Genomic DNA, 21,643 nt, shown 5'->3' with positions numbered 1-21,643 from the left:
GCTGAGTGCCAAAGAATTGATGCTTTTGAACTGTGGTGTTGGAGAAGACTCTTGAGAGTCCCTTGGACTGCAAGGAGATCCAACCAGTCCATTCTGAAGGAGATCAGCCCTGGGATTTCTTTGGAAGGAATGATGCTGAAGCTGAAACTCCAGTACTCTGGCCACCTCATGAGAAGAGTTGACTCATTGGAAAAGATTCTGATGCTGGGAGGGATTGGGGGCAGGAGGAGAAGGGGACGACAGAGGATGAGATGGCTGGATGGCATCACTGACTCGATGGATGTGAGTCTGAGTGAACTCCAGGAGATGGTGATGCAGAGGGAGGCCTGGCGTGCTGCGATTCATGGAGTCTCAAAGAGTCGGACACGACTGAGCGACTGAACTGAACTGATACTAACGGCACTCTACTTGTTTGCTTAAGCAGTGTTTTGTGTTTGACTTTGAACCCTACACATTGTATAACTGCAGATATGAGCAATGTGGTTAGAAATGAGACAGAATAGCAATGTATTACTTGATATGTCTTACAGAGTTAAGGGAATCACTGGCTCTTCAAACCTTATTAGGAAGGTAGTAGACAGTAGCTTGGTGCAAGCTAGAGTGTTTTCTGAATAGATTGGTATTCATGGTTCATTTAGTTTTGGTTCTAGTAACTATTCTTTTTACCAGGTTACGTAGTTGTATCATAAAGGATGGGTTGAAGGTGCCTCCTTACATGGGCTCCCCAGATAGCACTAGTAGTAAAAAACCCGCCTGCCAATGCAGGAGACATAATCGATGCAAATTCGATCTCTGGGTCAGGAAGATCCCCGGGGGGTAGGAAGTGGCAACCCACTCTAGTATTCTTGCCTGGAGAATCCCCTGGACAGAGGAGTCTGGTGGGCTACAGTCCATATGGCCGTGAAGAGCTGGCTATGACTCGAGCTACTGAACACATAATGACATAAGTTTTTTTATTTCCAGGTCATTTTGTTAAAAATCCTGTCTCAGGCCCTCTCTGGTGGTCCAGGGGGCCTGGGTTCCATCCCTGCTCAGGGAACTAGATCCTGCATGCCACAACTAAGAGTTTCCAGGTCCCAACTAAGACCCAGTGCAGCCAAATAAATAAACAATATCTTAAAAGCCCTGTCTCTATCTTAGGAGCCAGACAAATACACTTAGGATCCTTGGACCAAACATTTCTTTCACCTGAAAAGAAAGAGGGGAAACAGGAAAGAGGAAAAAGAAAGATTACTTTTTACAATTTGAGCAAAACCTGATCGTGGCATTGGCTGTGCTGAGCTGAGCCTGGCCAGAAAGCCTGGGAACCGAGGAATGCCTGCTTTCTTGAGGGCAGGTTTATAAACTGCTAGCACTTTGTAATGGCTTGCAACATTTTATTCATCCCCAAATTATGATAACTTAAAATAGGAATACTGTATTAAAACTTGTTACTTTGAAGCATTCTACTTCATCCTCATTTACTTTTATTTTTCATAAGACCATATATGAGGTTTAGAAATTTTGTATTTGTTTTTTCTGCTTGTCTTTTCTTGCTTAGAATTAAATCTTTATCCACACAAACACACACACACACATTCTCTACTAAAGACATTGGTTCCATGTTTAAATTATAGTTATTGTACCAGATAATTATATTGAATCAACATTCTCTATATATTTTTAAGTATCATACGTTAACTTCTTTATACAGCTTGAAGAGAATTATTTTTACCTAAGAAGAACAGATCATTTTATTGTTAGTTTAATTTACAGTATGACCACCCCCCCCCCAGTTCCTAGCACTAAGGAAATATTTTAATACCTCCTCTTGAAACATTTACTTCCAATTTTTTCACTTTGAAAACATAACTTAAAAATAGCAGTTCTGATGTATGGCAGAAACCAACACAATATTGTAAAGCAATTATCCTCCAATTAAAAATAAATACAATTTAAAAATCACAGCTCCTTTTTACATGGCATTACTTAAAGTCACACACACAGAATCACTCACCCATAGGTACAACGTACAATACTTTTTTAAAAAGAGTTAAGCATTCATCCTTGATATTGCCAGAAAAAATTCTCTCTAATAGAAATACTGAAGAAAAGAAGATTAAAAAAATAATAATGTTAACTAGAATCATTCTATTTTATGCCCATTTTATAGATGTGGAAATGGAGGTGGGAGAAACAATCACAGAAGGAGAACTTGGGAAACTGCTAAGCTGATCAGTTGGGAGACTGAAGCAAAGATCCAGTGCCCTGGGCCCTCCCATCTCTCTTATGGCCCGGGGCGTTAAGAGGGGACGGCATCTGTCTCTCGGTTGGAGTTGTGAGTGTGGGTATCACATCCTGTGTTTCTCCCTCGTTCCCACCAGGAATTGGCCAAGATATAAGTCAGTGATTCTCCCTTGGATTCTCACTCCCCTTCTCCCAAGAGGATATACAAATGAAGGCAACAGACATTCTACAGAGTCTCTTCTGGGAAGATAAGTCCATGATCTACAATGATCACTTACCTGGGGCAAGCTGACACTATGGGAGAGAGAAAATAAAGGGACTTATTGACTTGGGAGAACACAAAGATAGCAGAGACAACAGGGCAGGAATATATTAATGTCTTCAAACATTAAAATGAGGTCTTATACATGAAAGTTTTTTATATGCATTTTAAATATTAGAGATCTTGGAAATGAAATGTCTAGTTGTTTCAGAATCCCTTGGAGCTATCAACAGATGAATGGATTAACTAAATGTGGTAACTATACTCAATGGAATCTTTTTCAGTCTTAAAAAGGAATGAAATTCTGACACAGGCTACAATTTGGGTGAACTTGAGAACACTATGCTAAAGTGAAGTAAGCCAGATATGAAAAGATAAATGCTTTATGACCCCTCTTGTATGAGGCACCTAGAATATGCAATTACACAGAGACTTTAGAAAGTATAGCAGAAATTTCCAGGGCCTGGGGCAGGGGAAGATGGGGAGTTATTGTTTAATGGGTGTGGCTTCTGTTTGGGATGATGAAAAAAGTTCTGGAAATAATGGTTATACAAATTATGAATGTACTTAATGCCACTGAATTGTTCACTTAAAAATGGTTAAAAGGGTAAAAATGGTTAAAAGGTGATATTGTATAAATTTTACCACAATAAAAAAGAGAGGCACTTTGGGTAACCTGGGGGAATGAGACTAGCAGCTGATGAAAAATTTCAAACAAAGTTAAGAGGCATGGCAGATACATTTAAAAGTTCCAATATTGGCCCACATATATTTTATATGATGTCATCATTCCTCATCAATGTCTCTAGCAGAGAAATCACACAAAGGGCCCATCCCATCCCCACCCACTTCATAGGCCTCAGCCTGGCTGCACAGGTTGTTCTGGGCACTTGGCCTTGTGTACTGGCCAACACCTGTGCCCACGTGTGCTTCCTGGTGGGTGCCTCGGAGGAGTGCCCCAGGGAGCCCACCACCACCAGGAACCTCTTGGCTACCATGGCCCAGACTATTCTGCTTCTAGAGCATAAGTCTCAGAAGATGAGAGACTGCAGAATCAGTGATTTGATCATTTAAAAAGGGCAGAAAAGTCTCCTTGCAGCTTCTAGTAGCCCTAGGTGAAACCTGAAAACTCCAGGTTTCACTGGACTTTTATCCTATTATCCTCCACCTTCCTTCTCAGCCAGTTGCACTGGGACAGTTGGAATCTTTTCTTATGGTCTCCAGGTCCCCAGCAGAATAGGAGATTTGCAGTGAGAGAAGGGGACAAAAAAGGGAGGAAGTCAAGGGGCGTGTAAAGCAAGGGGAAGATGCAGGCTAAACACTAGTCCTCCAGGCTGGGTTTCCTCCCTTCAGCTCCAAAAGGAGTTGCAATGCGTCAGCCCAAACACGAAGGTAACAGAGCCAATAGCATGGGGATATTCTGAAACTATAATTAATCTCTTCAAACATTTTAGAACAAAGAACTCAAGATGGTGGAGGAATAGAACTGGGAGACCACTTTTTCCCCCACAAATTCATCAAAAGAACATTTAAACGCTGAGTAAATTCCACAAAACAACTTCTGGATGCCAGCAGAGGACATCAGGCACCCAGAAAAGCAGCCCATTGTCTTCGAAAGGAGGTAGGAAAAAATATAAAAGACAAAAAAAGAGACAAAAGAGGTAGGGACGGAGCTCCGGCCCCCGGAAGCGAGTCTTAAAAAGAGAGACGTTTCCAAACACCAGGAAACACTCTCACTGCCGAGTCTGTGGCAAGCCTTGGAACCACAGAGGGCAACATAACTGGGAGGAAAAATAAATAAATAATTAAACCCCACAGATTATGTGCCCAATTGTAACTCCCCCAGTGGAGAAGCAGCACAGATGCCTGCACCCGCCACTAGCTAGCGGGGGCTGGGCAGGGAGGCGCGGGCTGCATTGCTTAGAGTAAGGACCGGGCCTCAAGGCCCCGAGGGCCATCTGCGGGAAGTAACTTGGGCTAGCAAACCTGATTGCGGGAGAGCTACCACGCGAAAAGCCCTAACCTGAGACACCGCCAGGCCCGCGCACAGAACAAAGGACTGACTAGAGCTACGGGAAAAGCCCTAACCTAAGACACCGCCAGGCCCGCGCACAGAACAAAGGACTGAACAGAGCTAGCTGGCTGCAGACCATCCCCTTTCAGTGACAGGCAGCCAGAGCTGGAAGGGGGCAATCGCAGCCCCAGAGAGGCATTATCTTCCAAACTGCAAGCAGGCTTCTTTGCTGACTAAGACTTCTTGGGATTCTGGGCAGTCAACATCTGCCTGAGAAGGTGCACTGGTTGTACACACAGGAAACCGAGCGGCAGGGACGGGGCAGGCGATGAGTCACAGTGACCGTGCTCGCCAAACACCGGATCATCTGAGCTGCTCGGACCTGGGAAGGGCACAAAACGCAGGCCCAACCCAGTCTGCGCCTCTGAGGACTGCCCGACTTTGGAAGTGACAGGTGCAATAGATTAAAACCGTGTAGTTAGTACCAACTACATAGGAAGGGGCCTATAGATCTTGAGAAATATAAGTCAGACCAAGGAACTATCCAAAAATGAACTGACCCAACCCTGCCCACAACAACACCAGAGAAAGTCCTAGATATATTTTTACTATTTTTACTATCATTCTTTATTTTTAAAAAATTTTAAAAATTTTAAGTCCTCTATTACTCCTTTAATTTTCATTTTTATAATCTACTATTCAGTTCAGTTCAGTTGCTCACTTGTGTCCGACTCTTTGCAAACCCATGAATCCCAGCACGCCAGGCCTCCCTGTCCATCACTAACTCCCAGAGCTCACTCAAACTCACGTCCATCGAGTCAGTGATGCCATCCAGCCATCTCATCCTTGGTCGTCCCCTTCTCCTCCTGCCCCCAATCCCTCCCAGCATCAGGGTCTTTTCCAATGAGTCAACTCTTTGCATGAGGTGGCCAAAGTGCTGGAGTTTCAGCTTTAGCATCATTCCTTCCAAAGAAATCCCAGGGTTGATCTCCTTCAGAATGGACTGGTTGGATCTCCTTGCAATCCAAGGGACTCTCAAGAGTCTTCTCCAACACCACAGTTCAAACAAATTAATTCTTCGGCACTCAGCCTTCTTCACAGTCCAACTCTCACATCCATATGTGACCACTGGAAAAACCATAGCCATGACTAAATGGACCTTTGTTGGCAAAGTAATGTCCCTGCTTTTCAATATGCTATCTAGGTTGGTCATAACTTTCCTTCCAAGGAGTAAGTGTCTTTTAATTTCATGGCTGCAGTCACCATCTGCAGTGATTTTGGAGCCCCCAAAAATAAAGTCTGACACAGTTCCCACTGTTTCCCCATCTATTTCTCATGAAGTGATGGGACCAGATGCCATGATCTTCGTTCTCTGAATGTTGAGCTTTAAGCCAACTTTTTCACTCTCCTCTTTCACTTTCATCAAGAGGCTTTTTAGTTCCTCTTCACTTTCTGCCATAAGAGTGGTGTCATCTGCATATCTGAGGTTATTGATATTTCTCCTGGAAATCTTGATTCCAGCTTGTGCTTCTTCCAGCCCAGCATTTCTCATGATGTACTCTGCATATAAGTTTTGCAAAAAAAAGAGAGACCCTATTTTTTAAAGCAAACTTCAAATGTATATATTTTTTATAATTTTTGTGACGTTGTTTTCTTTTCTTTAATATTGTAGTTTTGAAAATCCAACCTCTACTCTAGATTTTTAATCTTTGGTTTTTGGTACTTCTTATCAATTTTGTACCTTTAAGAACCCAATCTTCAGTACCCATTTTTACTTGGGAGCGAGATTACTGGCTTGATTGCTCTCTCCCCCTTTGGACTCTCCTTTTTCTCCACCAGGTCGCCTCTATCTCCTCCTTCCCCTTCTGTTTAAAGTGAATCTCTGTGTGTTCCAGATGGTGGAGAACACTTAGGCAACTGATTACTGGCTGGATCTGTCTCTCTCCTTTGCATTCCCCCTTTTTATCCTCCTGGCCACCTCTGTCTCCTTCCTCCCTCTTCTCTTCTCTGTATAATTCCGAGAACATCTCTGAGTGGTCCAGACTGTGGAGTGCACATAAGGAAGTAATTACTGGCTAGCTTGCTCTCTCCTCTTTTGATTCCACCTCATCTCATTCGGGTCACCTCTAACTCCCTCCTCCCTCTTCTCTTCTCCATGTAACTCTGTGAACCTCTCTGGGTGTCCCTCACTGTGGAGAAATTTTTCATCTTTAACCTAGATGTTTTATCAATGGTGCTGTATTGATGGAGAAGACTTGAGGCTACTGTAAAAATAAGACTGAAAACCAGAATCAGGAGGCTTAAGTTCAAATCCTGAGAACACCAGAGAACTCCTGACTCCAGGGAACATTAATCGATAGGAGCTCATCAAATACCTCCATACCTACACTGAAACCAAACACCACCCAAGGGCCAACAAGTTCCAGAGCAAGACATACCACACAAATTTTCCAGCAACACAGAAACACAGCCCTGAGCTTCAATATACAGGCTGCCCAAAGTCACTCCAAACCCACTGACATCTCATAACTCATTACTGGACACTTCATTGCACTCCAGAGAGAAGAAATCCAGCTCCACCCACCAGAACACTGACACAAGCTTCCCTAACCAGGAAACCTTGACAAGCCACCTGTACAACCCCACCCACAGTGAGGAAACTCCACAATAAAGAGAACTCCACAAACTGCCAGAATACAGAAAGGCCACCCCAAACTCAGCAATATAAACAAGATGAAGAGACAGAGGAGTACCCAGCAGGTAAAGGAACAGGATAAATGCCCACCAAACCAAATAAAAGAGGAAGAGATAGGGAATCTACCTGATAAAGAATTCCAAATAATGATAGTGAAAATGATCCAAAATCTTGAAAACAAAATGGAATCACAGATAAATAGCCTGGATACAAGGATTGAGAAGATGCAAGAAAGGTTTAACAAGGACCTAGAAGAAATAAAAAAGAGTCAATATATAATGAATAATGCAATAAATGATATAAAAAACACTCTGGATGGAACAAATAGTAGAACAATGGAGGCAGAAGATAGGACTAGTGAAGTAGAAGATAGAATGGTAGAAATAAATAAATCAGAGAGGAAAAAAGAAAAATGAATTAAAAGAAATGAGGACAATCTCAGAGACCTCTGGGACAATGTTAAACGCTCCAACATTCGAATCATAGGTGTCCCGGAAGAAGAAGACAAAAAGAAAGACCATGAGAAGATACTTGAGGAAATAATAGTTGAAAACTTCCCTAAAATAGGGAAAGAAATAATCACCCAAGTCCAAGAAACCTAGAGAGTCCCAAACAGGATAAACCCAAGGCAAAACACCCCAAGACATATATTAATCAAATTAACAAGGATCAAACACAAAGAACAAATATTAAAAGCAGCAAGGGAAAAACAACAAATAACACACAAGGGGATTCCCATAAGGATAACAGCTGATCTTTCAATAGAAACGCTTCAGGCCAGGAGGGAATGGCAGGACATACTTAAAGTGATGAAAGAAAATAACCTACAGCCCAGATTAGTGTACCCAGCCAGGATCTTATTCAAATATGAAGGAGAAATCAAAAGCTTTACAGACAAGCAAAAGCTGAGAGAATTCAGCACCACCAAACCAGCTCTCCAACAAATGCTAAAGGATCTTCTATAGACAGGAAACACAAAAAAGGTGTATAAACTCAAACCCAAAACAATAAAGTAAATGGCAACAGGATCATACTTATCAATAATTACCTTAAACGTAATTGGGTTGAATGCCCCAACCAAAAGACAAAGATTGGCTGAATGGATACAAAAACAAGACCCCCATATATGTTGTCCACCTCAAAACAAGGGACACATACAGACTGAAAGTGAAGAGCTGGAAAAAGATATTCCATGCAAATAGAGACTGAAAGAAAGCAGGAGTAGCAATACTCATATCAGATAAAATAGACTTTAAAACAAAGGCTGTGAAAAGAGACAAAGAAGGACATTACATAATGATCAAAGGACAAATCCAAAAAGAAGATATAACAATTATAAATATATATGCACCCAACATAGGAGCACTGCAATATGTAAGACAAATGCTAACAAGTATGAAAGGGGAATAACAATAACACAATAATACTGGGAGAGTTTAATACCCCACTCACATCTATGGATAGATCAACTAAATAGAAAATTTACAAGGAAACACAAACTTTAAATGATACAATAGACTAGTTAGACCTAATTGATATCTACAGGACATTTCACCCCAAAACAATGAATTTCACCTTTTTCTCAAGTGCACACGGAACCTTCTCCAAGATAGATCACATCCTGGGCCATAAATCTAACCTTGATAAATTCAAAAAAATTGAAATCATTCCAAGCATCTTTTCTGACCACAATGCAGTAAGATTAGATCTCAATTACAGGAGAAAAACTATTAAAAGTTGCAACATATGGAGGCTGAACAACACGCTGCTGAATAACCAACAAATCACAGAAGAAATCAAAAAAGAAATCAAAATATGCATAGAAATGAATGAAAATGAAAACACAACAACCCAAAACCTGTGGGACACTGTAAAAGCAGTGCTAAGGGGAAGGTTCATAGCAATATAGGCATATCTCAAGAAACAAGAAAAAAGTCAAATAAACAACCTAACTCTACACCTAAAGCAACTAGAAAGGGAAGAAATAAAGAACCCAGGGTTAGTAGAAGGAAAGAAATCTTTAAAATTAGGGCAAAAATAAAGGCAAAAGAAAGAAAGGAGACCATAGCAAAAATCAACAAAGCCAAAAGCTGATTCTTTAAAAGGATAAAAAAAATTGACAAGCCATTAGCCAGACTCATCAAGAAACAAAGGGAGAAAAATCAAATCAAGAAAATTAGAAATGAAAATGGAGAGATCACAACAGACAACACAGAAATACAAAGGATCATAAGAGAATACTATCAGCAATTATATGCCAATAAAACGGACAACTTGGAAGAAATGGACAAACTCTTAGAAAAGTACAACTTTCCAAAACTGAACCAGGAAGACATAGAAATTCTTAACAGACCCATCACAAGCACGGAAATTGAAACTGTAATCAGAAATCTTCCAGCAAACAAAAGCCCAGGTCCAGACGGCTTCACAGCTGAATTCTACCAACAATTTAGAGAAGAGCTAACACCTATCCTACTCAAATTCTTCCAGAAAATTGCAGAGGAAGGTAAACTTCCAAACTCATTCTATGAGGCCACCATCACCCTAATACCAAAACCTGACAAAGATGCGCAAAAAAAAGAAAACTACAGGCCAATATCACTGATGAACATGGATGCAAAAATCACTAACACAATTCTAGCAATCAGAACGCAACAACACACTAAAAAGATCATACACCATGACCAAGTGGGCTTTATCCCAGGGATTCAAGGATTCTTCGATATCTGCAAATCAATCAATGTAATACACCACATTAACAAATTGAAAAATAAAAGCCATATGATTATCTCAATAGATGCAGAGAAAGCCTTTGACAAAATTCAACATCCATTTATGATAAAAAACTCTCCAGAAAGCAGGAATAGAAGGAACATACCTCAGCATAATAAAAGCTATATATGACAACCCCACAGCAAACATTATCCTCAATGGTGAAAAATTGAAAGCATTTCCCCTAAAGTCAGGAACAAGACAAGGGTGCCCACTTTCACCACTACAATTCAACATAGTTTTGGAAGTTTTGGCCACAGCAATCAGAGCAGAAAAAGAAATAAAAGGAACCCAAATTGGAAAAGAAGAAGTAAAACTCTCATTGTTTGCAGATGACATGATCCTCTACATAGAAAACCCTAAAGACTCCACCAGGAAATTACTAGAGCTAATCAATGAATATACTAAAGTTGCAGGATATAGAATCAACACACAGAAATCCCTTGCATTCCTATACACTAATAATGAGAAAATAGAAAGAGAAATTAAGGAAACAATTCCATTCACCATTGCAAAGAAAAGAATAAAATACTTAGGAATATATCTACCTAAAGAAACAAAAGACCTATATATAGAAAACTATAAAACACTGGTGAAAGAAATCAAAGAGGACACAAATGGAGATCGGATCGGAAGAATCAATATAGTGAAAACGAGGATACTACCCAAAGCAATCTATACATTCAATGCAAGCCCTATCAAGCTACCAATGGTATTTTTCACAAGAGCTAGAACAAATAATTTCACAGTTTGTATGGAAATACAAAAAACCTCGAATAGCCAAAGCAATCTTGAGAAAGAAGAATGGAACTGGAGGAATCAACCTGCCTGACTTCAGGCTCTACTACAAAGCCACAGTCATCAAGACAGTATGGTACGGGCACAAAGACAGAAATATAGATCAATGGAACAAAATAGAAAGTCCAGAGATAAATCCACGCACCTATGGACATCTTATCTTTGACAAAGGAAGCAAGAATATACAATGGAGAAAAGACAATCTCTAACAAGTGGTGCTGGGAAAACTGGTCAACCACTTGTAAAAGAATGAAACTAGAACACTTTCTAACACCATACACAAAAATAAACTCAAAATGGATTAAAGATCTAAATGTAAGACCAGAAACTATAAAACTCCTAGAGGAGAACATAGGCAAAATACTCTCTGACATAAATCACAGCAGGATCCTCTATGACCCACCTCCCAGAATACTGGAAATAAAAGCAAAAATAAACAAATGGGACCTAATTGAAATTAACAGCTTATGCACAACAAAGGAAACTATAAGCAAGGTGAAAAGACAGCCTTCAGAATGGGAAAAAATAATAGCAAATGAAGCAACTGACAAAGAACTAGTTTCAAAAATATACGAGCAACTCCTGCAGCTCAACTCCAGAAAAATAAATGACCCAATCAAAATATGGGCCAAAGAACTAAATAGACATTTTTCCAAAGAAGACATACAGATGGCGAACAAACATGTTAAAAGATGCTCAACATCATTCATTATCAGAGAAATGCAAATCAAAACCACAATGAGGTACCATTTCACGCCAGTCAGAATGGCTGCGATCCAAGAGTCTACAATCAATACATGCTGGAGAGGGTGTGGAGAAAAGGGAACCCTCTTACACTGTTAGTGAGAATGCAAACTAGTACAGCCACTATGGAGAACAATGTGGAGATTCCTTAAAAAACTGGAAATAAAATTGCCTTGTGACCCAGCAATCCCACTGCTGGGCATACACACTGAGGAAACCAGAATTGAAAGAGACATGTGTACCCCAATGTTCATCACAGCACTGTTTATAATAGCCAGGACATGGAAGCAACCTAGATGTCCATCAGCAGATGAATGGATAAGAAAGCTGTGGTACATATACACAATGGAGTATTATTCAGCCATTAAAAAGAATACATTTGAATCAGTTCTAATGAGGTGGATGAAACTGGAGCCGATTATACAGAGTGAAGTAAGCCAGAAAGAAAAACACCAATACGGTATCAGTTCAGTTCAGTTCAGTCGCTCAGTGGTGTCCGACTCTTTGTGACCCCATGAATCACAGCACGCCAGGCCTCCCTGTCCATCACCAACTCCCGAAGTTCACTCAGACTCACATCCATTGAGTCAGTGATGCCATCCAGCCATCTCATCCTTGGTCGTCCCCTTCTCCTCCTGCCCCCAATCCCTCCCAGCATCAAAGTCTTTTCCAGTGAGTCAATTCTTCACATGAGGTGGCCAAAGTACTGGAGTTTCAGCATTAGTATCATTCCTTCCAAAGAAATCCCAGGGCTGATCTCCTTCAGAATGGGCTGGTTGGATCTTGCAGTCCAAGGGACTCTCAAAAGTCTTCTCCAACACCACAGTTCAAAAGCATCAATTCTTTGGCACTCAGCCTTCTTCACAGTCCAACTCACATTCATACATGACTACTGGAAAAACCATAGCCTTGACTAGACAGACCTTAGTCGGCAACGTAATGTCTCTGCTTTTGAATATACTAACGCATATATATGGAATTTAGAAAGATGGCAATGATAACCCTGTATGCAAGGCAGCAAAAGAGACACAGAAGTATAGAACAGTCTTTTGGACTCTGTGGGAGAGGTAGAGGGTGGGATGATTTGGGAGAATGGCATTGAAACATGTATAATATCATATATGAAACGATTTGCCAGTCCAGGTTTGATGCAGGATACAGGATGCTTGGGGCTGGTGCACTGGGATGACCCAGAGGGATTGTATGGGGAGGGAGGGGGGAGGGGGGTTCAGGATTGGGAACACGTGTACACCCGTGGCGGATTCATGTTGATGTATGGCAAAACCAATACAATAATGCAAAGTAATTAGCCTCCAATTAAAATAAATAAATTTATATTAAAAAAACATTTTAAGAAAAGAGACTACCTACATGAAAGGTTATTGGATATTTTTCAAACTTTTAAAGATCTTGGAAATGAAATATCTAGTTGTTTCAAAACCCTAGGGGCCATCACTAGATGAATGGATTAACTAAATATGGTACATATATACAATGGAATTTTTTTCAGTCTTAAAAAGAAACGTAATGGACCTGTCCACAGAGTCTGACTACCCTGTGGAAACCCTCTTCACCACCCCTTTTTGATGGATTCAGGCTCCCTAAGTGAGCCTGGTTTCTGGGAAGCCTCATCGTAGGCCTGATAAAATCCAGCAGGTATGAACTGCCCAGGACGTTTGCTGCTGTGAGCTGAGGTAGGGATGAAAATGCCTGGAGGCATCTTTCTATCTCAGCTCAGTAAAACACTCCAGGGACTTCCCTGGTGGACCAGTGGTTAAGATTTTGCACTCCCAGTGCAGAGGGCCCGGGCTCAATCCCTGGTTGGGGAACTAGATCCCACATGCCACAACTAAAGCTCTCACATGCCACAGCTAAGACCCAGTGGAGTCTAGTTCATTATTTAATTTTAAAAATACTTAAAATAATGGGGTCCGTGTGTGATCTGAGTCTGGGGTCACAGCCCCAACCACTGATGTACGTATTCCTGGAGTCTAGTTTTCCTTCTGCCACAGATTCCCACATGACCTTGTGTAAGTCATTCATAAGTCTGGCCTTGTTTTCCTTCCCTGTCAGTGATCAAGCTGCCTATGAGCTGAAGTTTTAAGACCATTATTTGAGCACTTGATATTTAGAAGTTTTTAGTGGATAGATGTTTAATGAATAAAAATGTTTGAAACGTACTTTTTCATGTCCATGAATTTTGCAAGGCCACTTAGTTCAAGAGGCCTCTTTTGATCACTGGGTTTTACTGCCTAGGTTTCTACTCAACCTTGAAATGACCAACTCCATCCCCAAACAAGCACCAAAATATAAACGCTGATTTTCTCTTCTTTTGGACGAATTTTTAAATCTGGAGTCCACTATATTTGGGCTTCTCTGCTGGATCAGCAATAAAGAATCTGCCTGCAATGCAGGAGACTTGGGTTCGATCTCTGGGTTGGGAAGATCCCCTGGAGGAGGAAATGGCAACCTACTCCAGTATTCTTGCCTGAGAAATCCCACGGACAGAGGAGTCTGGAAGGCTATAGTCCATGGGTTGCAAAGAGTCAGACATGACTGAATACACACATACCTCACATTTCCAGAGAGGTTTCTTTTCTCCCCTGCTCTCTGGTTGTGGGACCAGCTTTGCCTTGTGAATCTCCCCTTGTTGCCTTTACCTGTTTTCCTCTTTGAGGAACTCAAACTTAATCATTTAGATGACAATTTGCTTCGAAATACCACCAATGATTTCTGTAATATACTACATACCAATGCAACCAGGATTTGTAGCAAAACCTGGTTTTGTATGAATCACTTCTATTAAGCGCTCAGATAAACCTGATGTAATTCTGAGAAAATCTGGGGTGTGCTAAGTAGACCAGGATACCGTACTCGGAATTCAAGAGTGTACATGTTCAGTCACTGAATCGTGTCTGACTCTTTTTGACCCCATGGACTATAGTCCACCAGGCTCCTCTATCCACAGGATTTCCCAGGCAAAAATACTGGAATGGGTTGCCATTTCCTTCTGGAGTTCAAATTCTGACATCTGCTTTCTTTTTTTTTTTTTCAAGTAGTGTGACTTGGACAAGTCAATTAGCTTTTTGGAGCATTGGTTTTCTCAAATTTCCAAAATAATTCTTTTTCCTATAAGAGCAAACTAACTGTTAGAGCACTGGGTATCAATATACTTCATCCTCACAACAGCCTTATATATAGGCATTTTGTTTTCCCCATTTTACAGATGGTTTAAACACAGTTACCAAGTTAGTGGTGGAGTCAGAATTTGACCAGGCAATTGGCTCCAAATTCACACTCTTTTTAAAAAATTTATTTTTCATTTAAGGATAATTGTTTTATAGCATTGTGTTGGTTTCTGCCAAACATTATCATGAATCAGACTCATGCTGTTAACCATAGCAGAACCTTGATTGGCTTCAGTTCAGTTCACTCAGTCGTGTCCGACCCTTTAGTCATATATAGAACACCAACTCCCAGCTCCCTGGTTAGACTTTTTAAAATTAATTAATTGACTTTATTTATTTATTTGGCTGCACCAGGTCTTAATTGTGACACATAGGATCTTTTAGTTGTTGTATGTAGGATCTAGTTCCCTGACCAGGGATTGAACCTGGGCCCCCTGCATTGGGAGCTTGGAGTCTTAGCCACTGGATCACCAGGGGAGTCCCTGGTTAGACTTTCATACTCTCAGCTCCCACTGATTAGTCACTGAAGAAACCAAGTACTAACCAGTATGTGGGAGGAATGAAGAGCAAGGTAAATATCTAAGAACTTTTATGCTCTTAAATCCCTGGTAGAAGTAACAGCAGTATCTCCCATAATTCTATTCAACTCAGAAGACTGACTTGTGACTTCTGGGACAGGACAAGGCCTCTGCTTGTTCTAAACATGTTGAGAGTGGAAAACTATCTTTGAACTCCATCTTTAGGGAGGGAGTTGGCCTAGCTCATAGAGACACTTGCAAAGAACAGAGATGAGCTTCCCTACGGTACCAGTTGTAGGTTCAACAGAGAAGAGGCCAACGTTTGTCCCCAGTATTTTCCAGCTTCCTTTTGGAAAATGTTCTACTGTGAGAATTTCAAACTGGTGGCCTGTGGCTTCACATGGCCCACAGAACTAACCTGTTTGGCTTGGAAATTGTTGACCTACAGATTTTCTTTTTAATGTTACTAGTTGTCCACGTTTGGCAATAAGAAGAGTACGGGGACTTCCCTGGAGGTCCAATGGTTAACATTTTAACATTCGACACTTCCAACGCAGGCAGCATGGAAGTGTTCACAGTTATATCCAAGTTGCTGGCCTACTGAAAAATCTGAAGTTCTGACAACAGTGCCACAATCAGCCATCAACTGGAGCTTAACAGATGCTGTAGTCATTGGAACAGATATGAACACAATTTCCACCCCCAGCAGCTCATTTCACTAATGTTCAGACCTCCTGGACTCCTAATAGCAACCAAAGTGACCATCCCTATTCTAGCCTCTTACCCCTTTTCCCTGACATCAGCCCCTTTCACCAGATGTCTAATACTTTTTCTGGGTGATCTGTTTACTTCATTTACTCAATTAGGGGCTATATCCAGATTAAAAAAAAAAAAAAAAAAAAACACCTTAGCCTTGCTAAAATGCAAATATCTCCTTCAAAGCCATTTAAGGGAATGGTGTTAATAAGGAGGATTTCAGGTATGCAGAAAATCCATTTTATCAAATGGCCTTTTGGCAGGACTTACCTGACAATAAATAGTCTTCAGAGCATAAAATATATACATTAAGACTTTAGGGAATTGCATTTCATTTCATAGATGAAGTGCTAGAATTATACAGATAATATGCTCCAAAGGTCTTGCCTGCAGAAAGCTGTAATGAGGATCAGGTATAGCCAGCTTACGAAGGGACTATTGAAAATTCCTGAAATAGAAGATACATGACTGAATAAGACAATCCTTCATAGAGAGAATTTTCTTCATGATAATTTTTTATGAGTTTTTCAGTCCTCCAAATTGGAATATGTGGCCCGAGTTTGTTGTTGTTGTTTTATAGATTTGATACTTTCTAAAAGAATATCCTACTCTGGATTATTTTTAGATCTACTTCACAACTCATTCTTGACAATATCTCAGTTCAGTTCAGTTCAGTCGCTCAGTCGTGTCCGACTCTTTGTGACCCCATGAATAACAGCATGCCAGGCCTCCCTGTCCATCACCAACCCCCAGAGTTCACTCAGATTCACGTTCATCGAGTCCGTGATGCCATCCAGCCATCTCATCCTCTGTCGTCCCCTTCTCCTCCTGCCCCCAATCCCTCCCAGCATCAGAGTCTTTTCCAATGAGTCAACTCTTCACATGAGGTGGCCAAAGTACTGGAGTTTCAGCTTTAGCATCATTCCTTCCAAAGAAATCTCAGGGTTGATCTCCTTCAGAATGGACTAGTTGGATCTCCTTGCAGTCCAAGGGACTTTCAAGAGTGTTCTCCAACACCACAGTTCAAAAGCATCAATTCTTTGGCACTCAGCCTTCTTCACAGTCCAACTCTCACATCCATACATGACCACAGGAAAAACCATAGCCTTGACTAGGCGGACCTTAGTTGGCAAAGTAATGTCTCTGCTCTTGAATATACTATCTAGGTTGGTCATAACTTTTCTTCCAAGGAGTAAGCGTCTTTTAATTTCATGGCTGCAGTCACCATCTGCAGTGATTTGGGAGCCCCAAAAAATAAAGTCTGACACTGTTTCCACTGTTTCCCCGTCTATTTCCCATGAAGTGATGGGACCAGATGCCATGATCTTCGTTTTCTGAATGTTGAGCTTTTAGCCAATTTTTTCACTCTCCTCTTTCTCTTTCATCAAGAGGCTTTTTAGTTCCTCTTCGCTTTCTGCCATAAGGGTGGTGTCATCTGCATATCTGAGGTTATTGATATTTCTCCCAGCAATCTTGATTCCAGCTTGTGCTTCTTCCAGCCCAGCGTTTCTCATGATGTACTCTGCATATAAGTTAAATAAGCAGAGTGACAATATACAGCCTTGATGTACTCCTTTTCCTATTTGGAACCACTCTGTTGTTCCATGTCCAGTTCTAATTGTTGCTTCCTGACCTGCATACAGATTTCTCAGGAGGCAGGTCAGGTGGTCTGGTATTCCCATCTCTATTATAAGAATTTTCCATGGTTTGTCGTGATCCACACAGTCAAAGGCTTTGGTATAGTCAATAATGCAGAAGTAGATTTTTTCTGGAACTCTCTTCCTTTCTCTGTGTTGGCAATTTGATCTCTGGTTCCTCTGCCTTTTCTAAAACCAGCTTGAACATCTGGAAGTTCATGGTTCACGTATTGCTGAAGCCTGGCTTGGAGAATTTTGAGCAATACTTACACCATGCTAAATCAAAGTCTCTGGAAAATCTAAAACTATAGTTCCATCTATAATATAAGTCCATTTAGCTATTAGTATATATGAACAAAGATAGTATCATCAAAGCCAAAATTGAGACCGATCAATAATTACAGATTTTTGTTATGTTTAGTATCACTTTAGGCATATACTGTATCATATAAGGAGTATTTATCATTTTTCCACTGGGAACAAGAAAGTTTTGCTGATAAGCAATTGTGTTATCCAGAAAGAACAAGAAGTACACATGGTATTTTGAAGTCTTATATGTGCAATCCTAGTCCTTGCTGTACCATATTGGCAGAATTAAAATTACTTTCTGTCCTTTTAAATCTTTATAAAGCAACTTGTGGTCTTTGTTTATCTTTAATTTTCACATAACAATCACAGTACATCAGGAAGAAAAGCAGCAAGCACACAAAGGTCTGTGCCGTGCAATATCACTAGGCTTTGACAGACTCTGATATCACAGCCTTTGAAGACACATGGTGCTATCTATGCTTCCTCTATGTTGGCGTCATCTCAGTTCATAACACAACATGTCCGCACATCTACCTGGGTGGCAATCTGTCACCCCTGATCTTCCTCTATCTCCAATAAGCGATCAAAAATTATGGCTTAAATGGATACATGTATATGTATGGCTGAGTCCCTTCACTGTTCACCTGAAACTATTGCAGCACAAATAAAAAGTTTAAAAAATAAAACAGTAAAAAAAGTTTGGACTTCCACTTATGTGCACCAATAAATGCTTAATTGTTTGAAAAAATTGTGACTTTCTTTTTCCACGTTTCTCCATCAGCCGCTTTGTTAACTATATTGCTATAGTGAACTCGCTGCTTTCCAGGTGGCGCAGAGGTAAAGAATCCCCCTGCCAATGCAGGAAACGTGGGTTCTATCCCTGGGTCAGGAAGATCCTCTGGAGTAGGAAATGGCAACCCAATCCAGTATTCTTGCCTGGAAAATTTCACAGACAGAGGAGCATGGCCGACTACAGTCCATGGGGTTGCAAAGAGTCGGACACATCTAAGCGCACACAACACATAGTTAACAATACCGTTTAGACCAGCATCCTCCGAACAGTTTTTTTGGTAACAGTTTTATTGATGCATAATTTACATATCACCTAATTCACCCATCTAAAGTGTATAATTCAATGGCTTTAGCATATTAGTCAAACTGTGGGGCTTCCCTGGTGGCTCATTGGTAAAGAATCCACCTGCCAATGCAGAAGACATGGGGTTCGATTCCTGATCTGGGAAGGTCCCACATGGTGCAGAGCAACTAAGCTCGAGCGTCACAATTACTGAGCCTGTGCTCAGGAGACCAGGAATTGCAAGTACTGAGCCTGTGTGCTGCACGTACAGAAGCCCCTGGGCCCTAGGGCTGGCACTTGGCAACAAGAGAAGCCGCCACACCTCAGCTGGAGAGTAGCCCTCACTCGCCACGACTAGAGAACACCTGTGCAGCAGCAAAGACCCAGCACAGCCAAACATGAAATCAGTCAATCAATAAAATTATAAAACAAAACTGTGAAGCCATCACCACAATAAGTTTTACAGTTTATTTCTCTTGCTCTCCAAAGTAATTCTTTGCGTGTTCCCCCTCCAACCCACTCAGCCCCTGGCAATCACTAATATGTTTTCTGTCCTGTAGATTTGCTTCTTCTTCATTTTATATAAATTAAATTACACAAAATGTATGGTCCTTGGGGACTCATTTCTTTCCTTTAGCGTAATATTTTGAAGGTTTCATATAAGCATCAATACTTCATTGTTTACTGCCAGATAATATTTCAATTTTTGACTATCCAACACTTAAGAATCTAAAAATACTAAGTATTTCAGTGATGAGAAGCTATGGGAGATTTCTGTATTCCTGACTGGGGAGTAAATTGTTACAACCACTATGAAGAGCAATTGGCAATGTGATCACAGTTAAAAAGTGTTTACCTCAGGACATAGCAATCACTCTCTTAGGTATGTATTCTGTAGAAATGCTGCATGCGTGCATATGCGTGCTAAGTCACTTCCGCCATGTCCAACTCTTTGAGACACTATGAACTGTGGCCCGTCGGGCTCCTCCGCCCATAGGATTCTCTAGGCAAGAATACTGGAGTGCTTTGCCACGCCCTCCTCCAGGAGATCTTCCTGACCAAAGGACTGAACCTTCGTCTCTTACGTCTCCTGAATTGGCAAGTGGGTTCATTAACTAGAGACCTGGGAAGTCCAAGAAATGCTTGCATAGTTGCACAGTTGACACATAAACATACATTCACCTTTGTAATTACAAAAGACTGTAACCTTTCAATGAAATATACATATCCATTCAATAGAAAATCTCATTCTGAACTATAGCCATGGATGAAACTTTAAATATAATTCTAAATTTAAAAACAACTTTCCAGAACACATTCAACATTAAATCATGTATGTAATTTAAAAAATTTTAAACAATACTAATACCTGTCAATGGCACCCCACTCTAGTACTCTTGCCTGGAAAATCCCATGGACGGAGGAGCCTGGTGGGCTGCAGTCCATGGGGTCGCTGAGGGTCGGACACGACTGAGCGACTTCACTTTCATGCATTGGAGAAGGAAATGGCAACCCACTCCAGGGTTCTTGCCTGGAGAATCCCAGGGACGGGGGAGCCTGGTGGGCTGCCGTCTATGGGGTCTCACAGAGTCGGACACGACTGAAGTGACTTCGCAGTAGCAATACCTGCTGTTATTTCTCTAAAAACATTTACTTATTTTAAAAACTAACCCCTTCCTCCTACCTCAGCCAAGGGTCTCTGATGTTTATAAGCAATAGAAAATAACTCTAAATTTTTTCAAAACAAAGAGATGTATTGCACTTATATTGAAATATCCACATAGTTAAAGAAAATGTTGAACCATAAAATCTTGAAACGCAAACAAGGCAGTACCTACGTCCTCAGCAGAAATGGGCCCTGCCATGTTGTCACTCTGCTTCTGGCATCTTAAGTTCTGTATAGGTTTTCTTTTTGGAAATGAAAATTCCTGAAAGGGCGTATCATTGACCCAACCCGGTCTCACTGCCCTGGTGGTGGGTGTGCATAGGCCAGCAAGTTCCCTTCTATTACTGATTGTGCAGCCAAAGGGATGTGCCTCTCAGATCTCCAACTGCAGGGCCCTGATGCTGTGCTCTGAGGGCCATCACTGCTGCTGCTGCTAAGTCACTTTGGTCGTGCGACCCCATAGACGGCAGCCCACCAGGCTCCCCCGTCCCTGGGATTCTCCAGGCAAGACCCCTGGAGCGGGTTGCCATTTCTTTCTCCAACGCATGAAAGTGAAAAGTGAAAGTGAAGTCGCTCAGTCGTGTCCGACTCTTTGCGACCCCATGGACCGCAGCCCACCAGGCTCCTCCGCCCATGAGATTTTCCAGGCAAGAGTACTGGAGTGGGGTGCCATTGCCTTCTCCGAGGGCCATCACTAGGTTAGCACAAAGCCCATGCTCCTCCACCTCCTTCCTATCTTCTCCCTCTTCTTTAATCAGACGTGTATCCAAGTCTCACCACCCTCTCATCATCTTCAGCCTCCCCCTTCATTTTCTCTGTTAAGCATTTCCCCAATAAATTTCTCGCACATTTAAATCCATCTTCTCATCTGATCTTAAAGAAACTGGATTAAGATATCAGGTGTCATGTGGAGTAGGTGAGGACTGGTCTCTAAATGATGGGAAGAAAAAACACTTCTATTTCAACATCACCATATCCCACAG

At 41.2% G+C, this 21,643-nt stretch overlaps 1 protein-coding gene across 1 annotated transcript in view; it reads left to right on the top strand.

Annotated features, from left to right (window-relative positions):
• LOC120860442 (ectodysplasin-A receptor-associated adapter protein-like) overlaps positions 1-21,643 on the top strand; it is a 151,285-nt gene that overhangs the window by 2,076 nt on the left and 127,566 nt on the right. The gene's annotated exons all lie outside the window — the stretch shown is intronic.

Source organism: Oryx dammah, unplaced genomic scaffold (genome assembly GCF_014754425.2).
Source record: "Oryx dammah isolate SB20612 unplaced genomic scaffold, SCBI_Odam_1.1 HiC_scaffold_11077, whole genome shotgun sequence".
NCBI classification, from domain to species: domain Eukaryota; kingdom Metazoa; phylum Chordata; class Mammalia; order Artiodactyla; family Bovidae; genus Oryx; species Oryx dammah.
The sequence above is the reverse complement of the archived record's forward strand: the minus strand, read 5'-3'. Positions and strand labels throughout refer to the sequence as shown.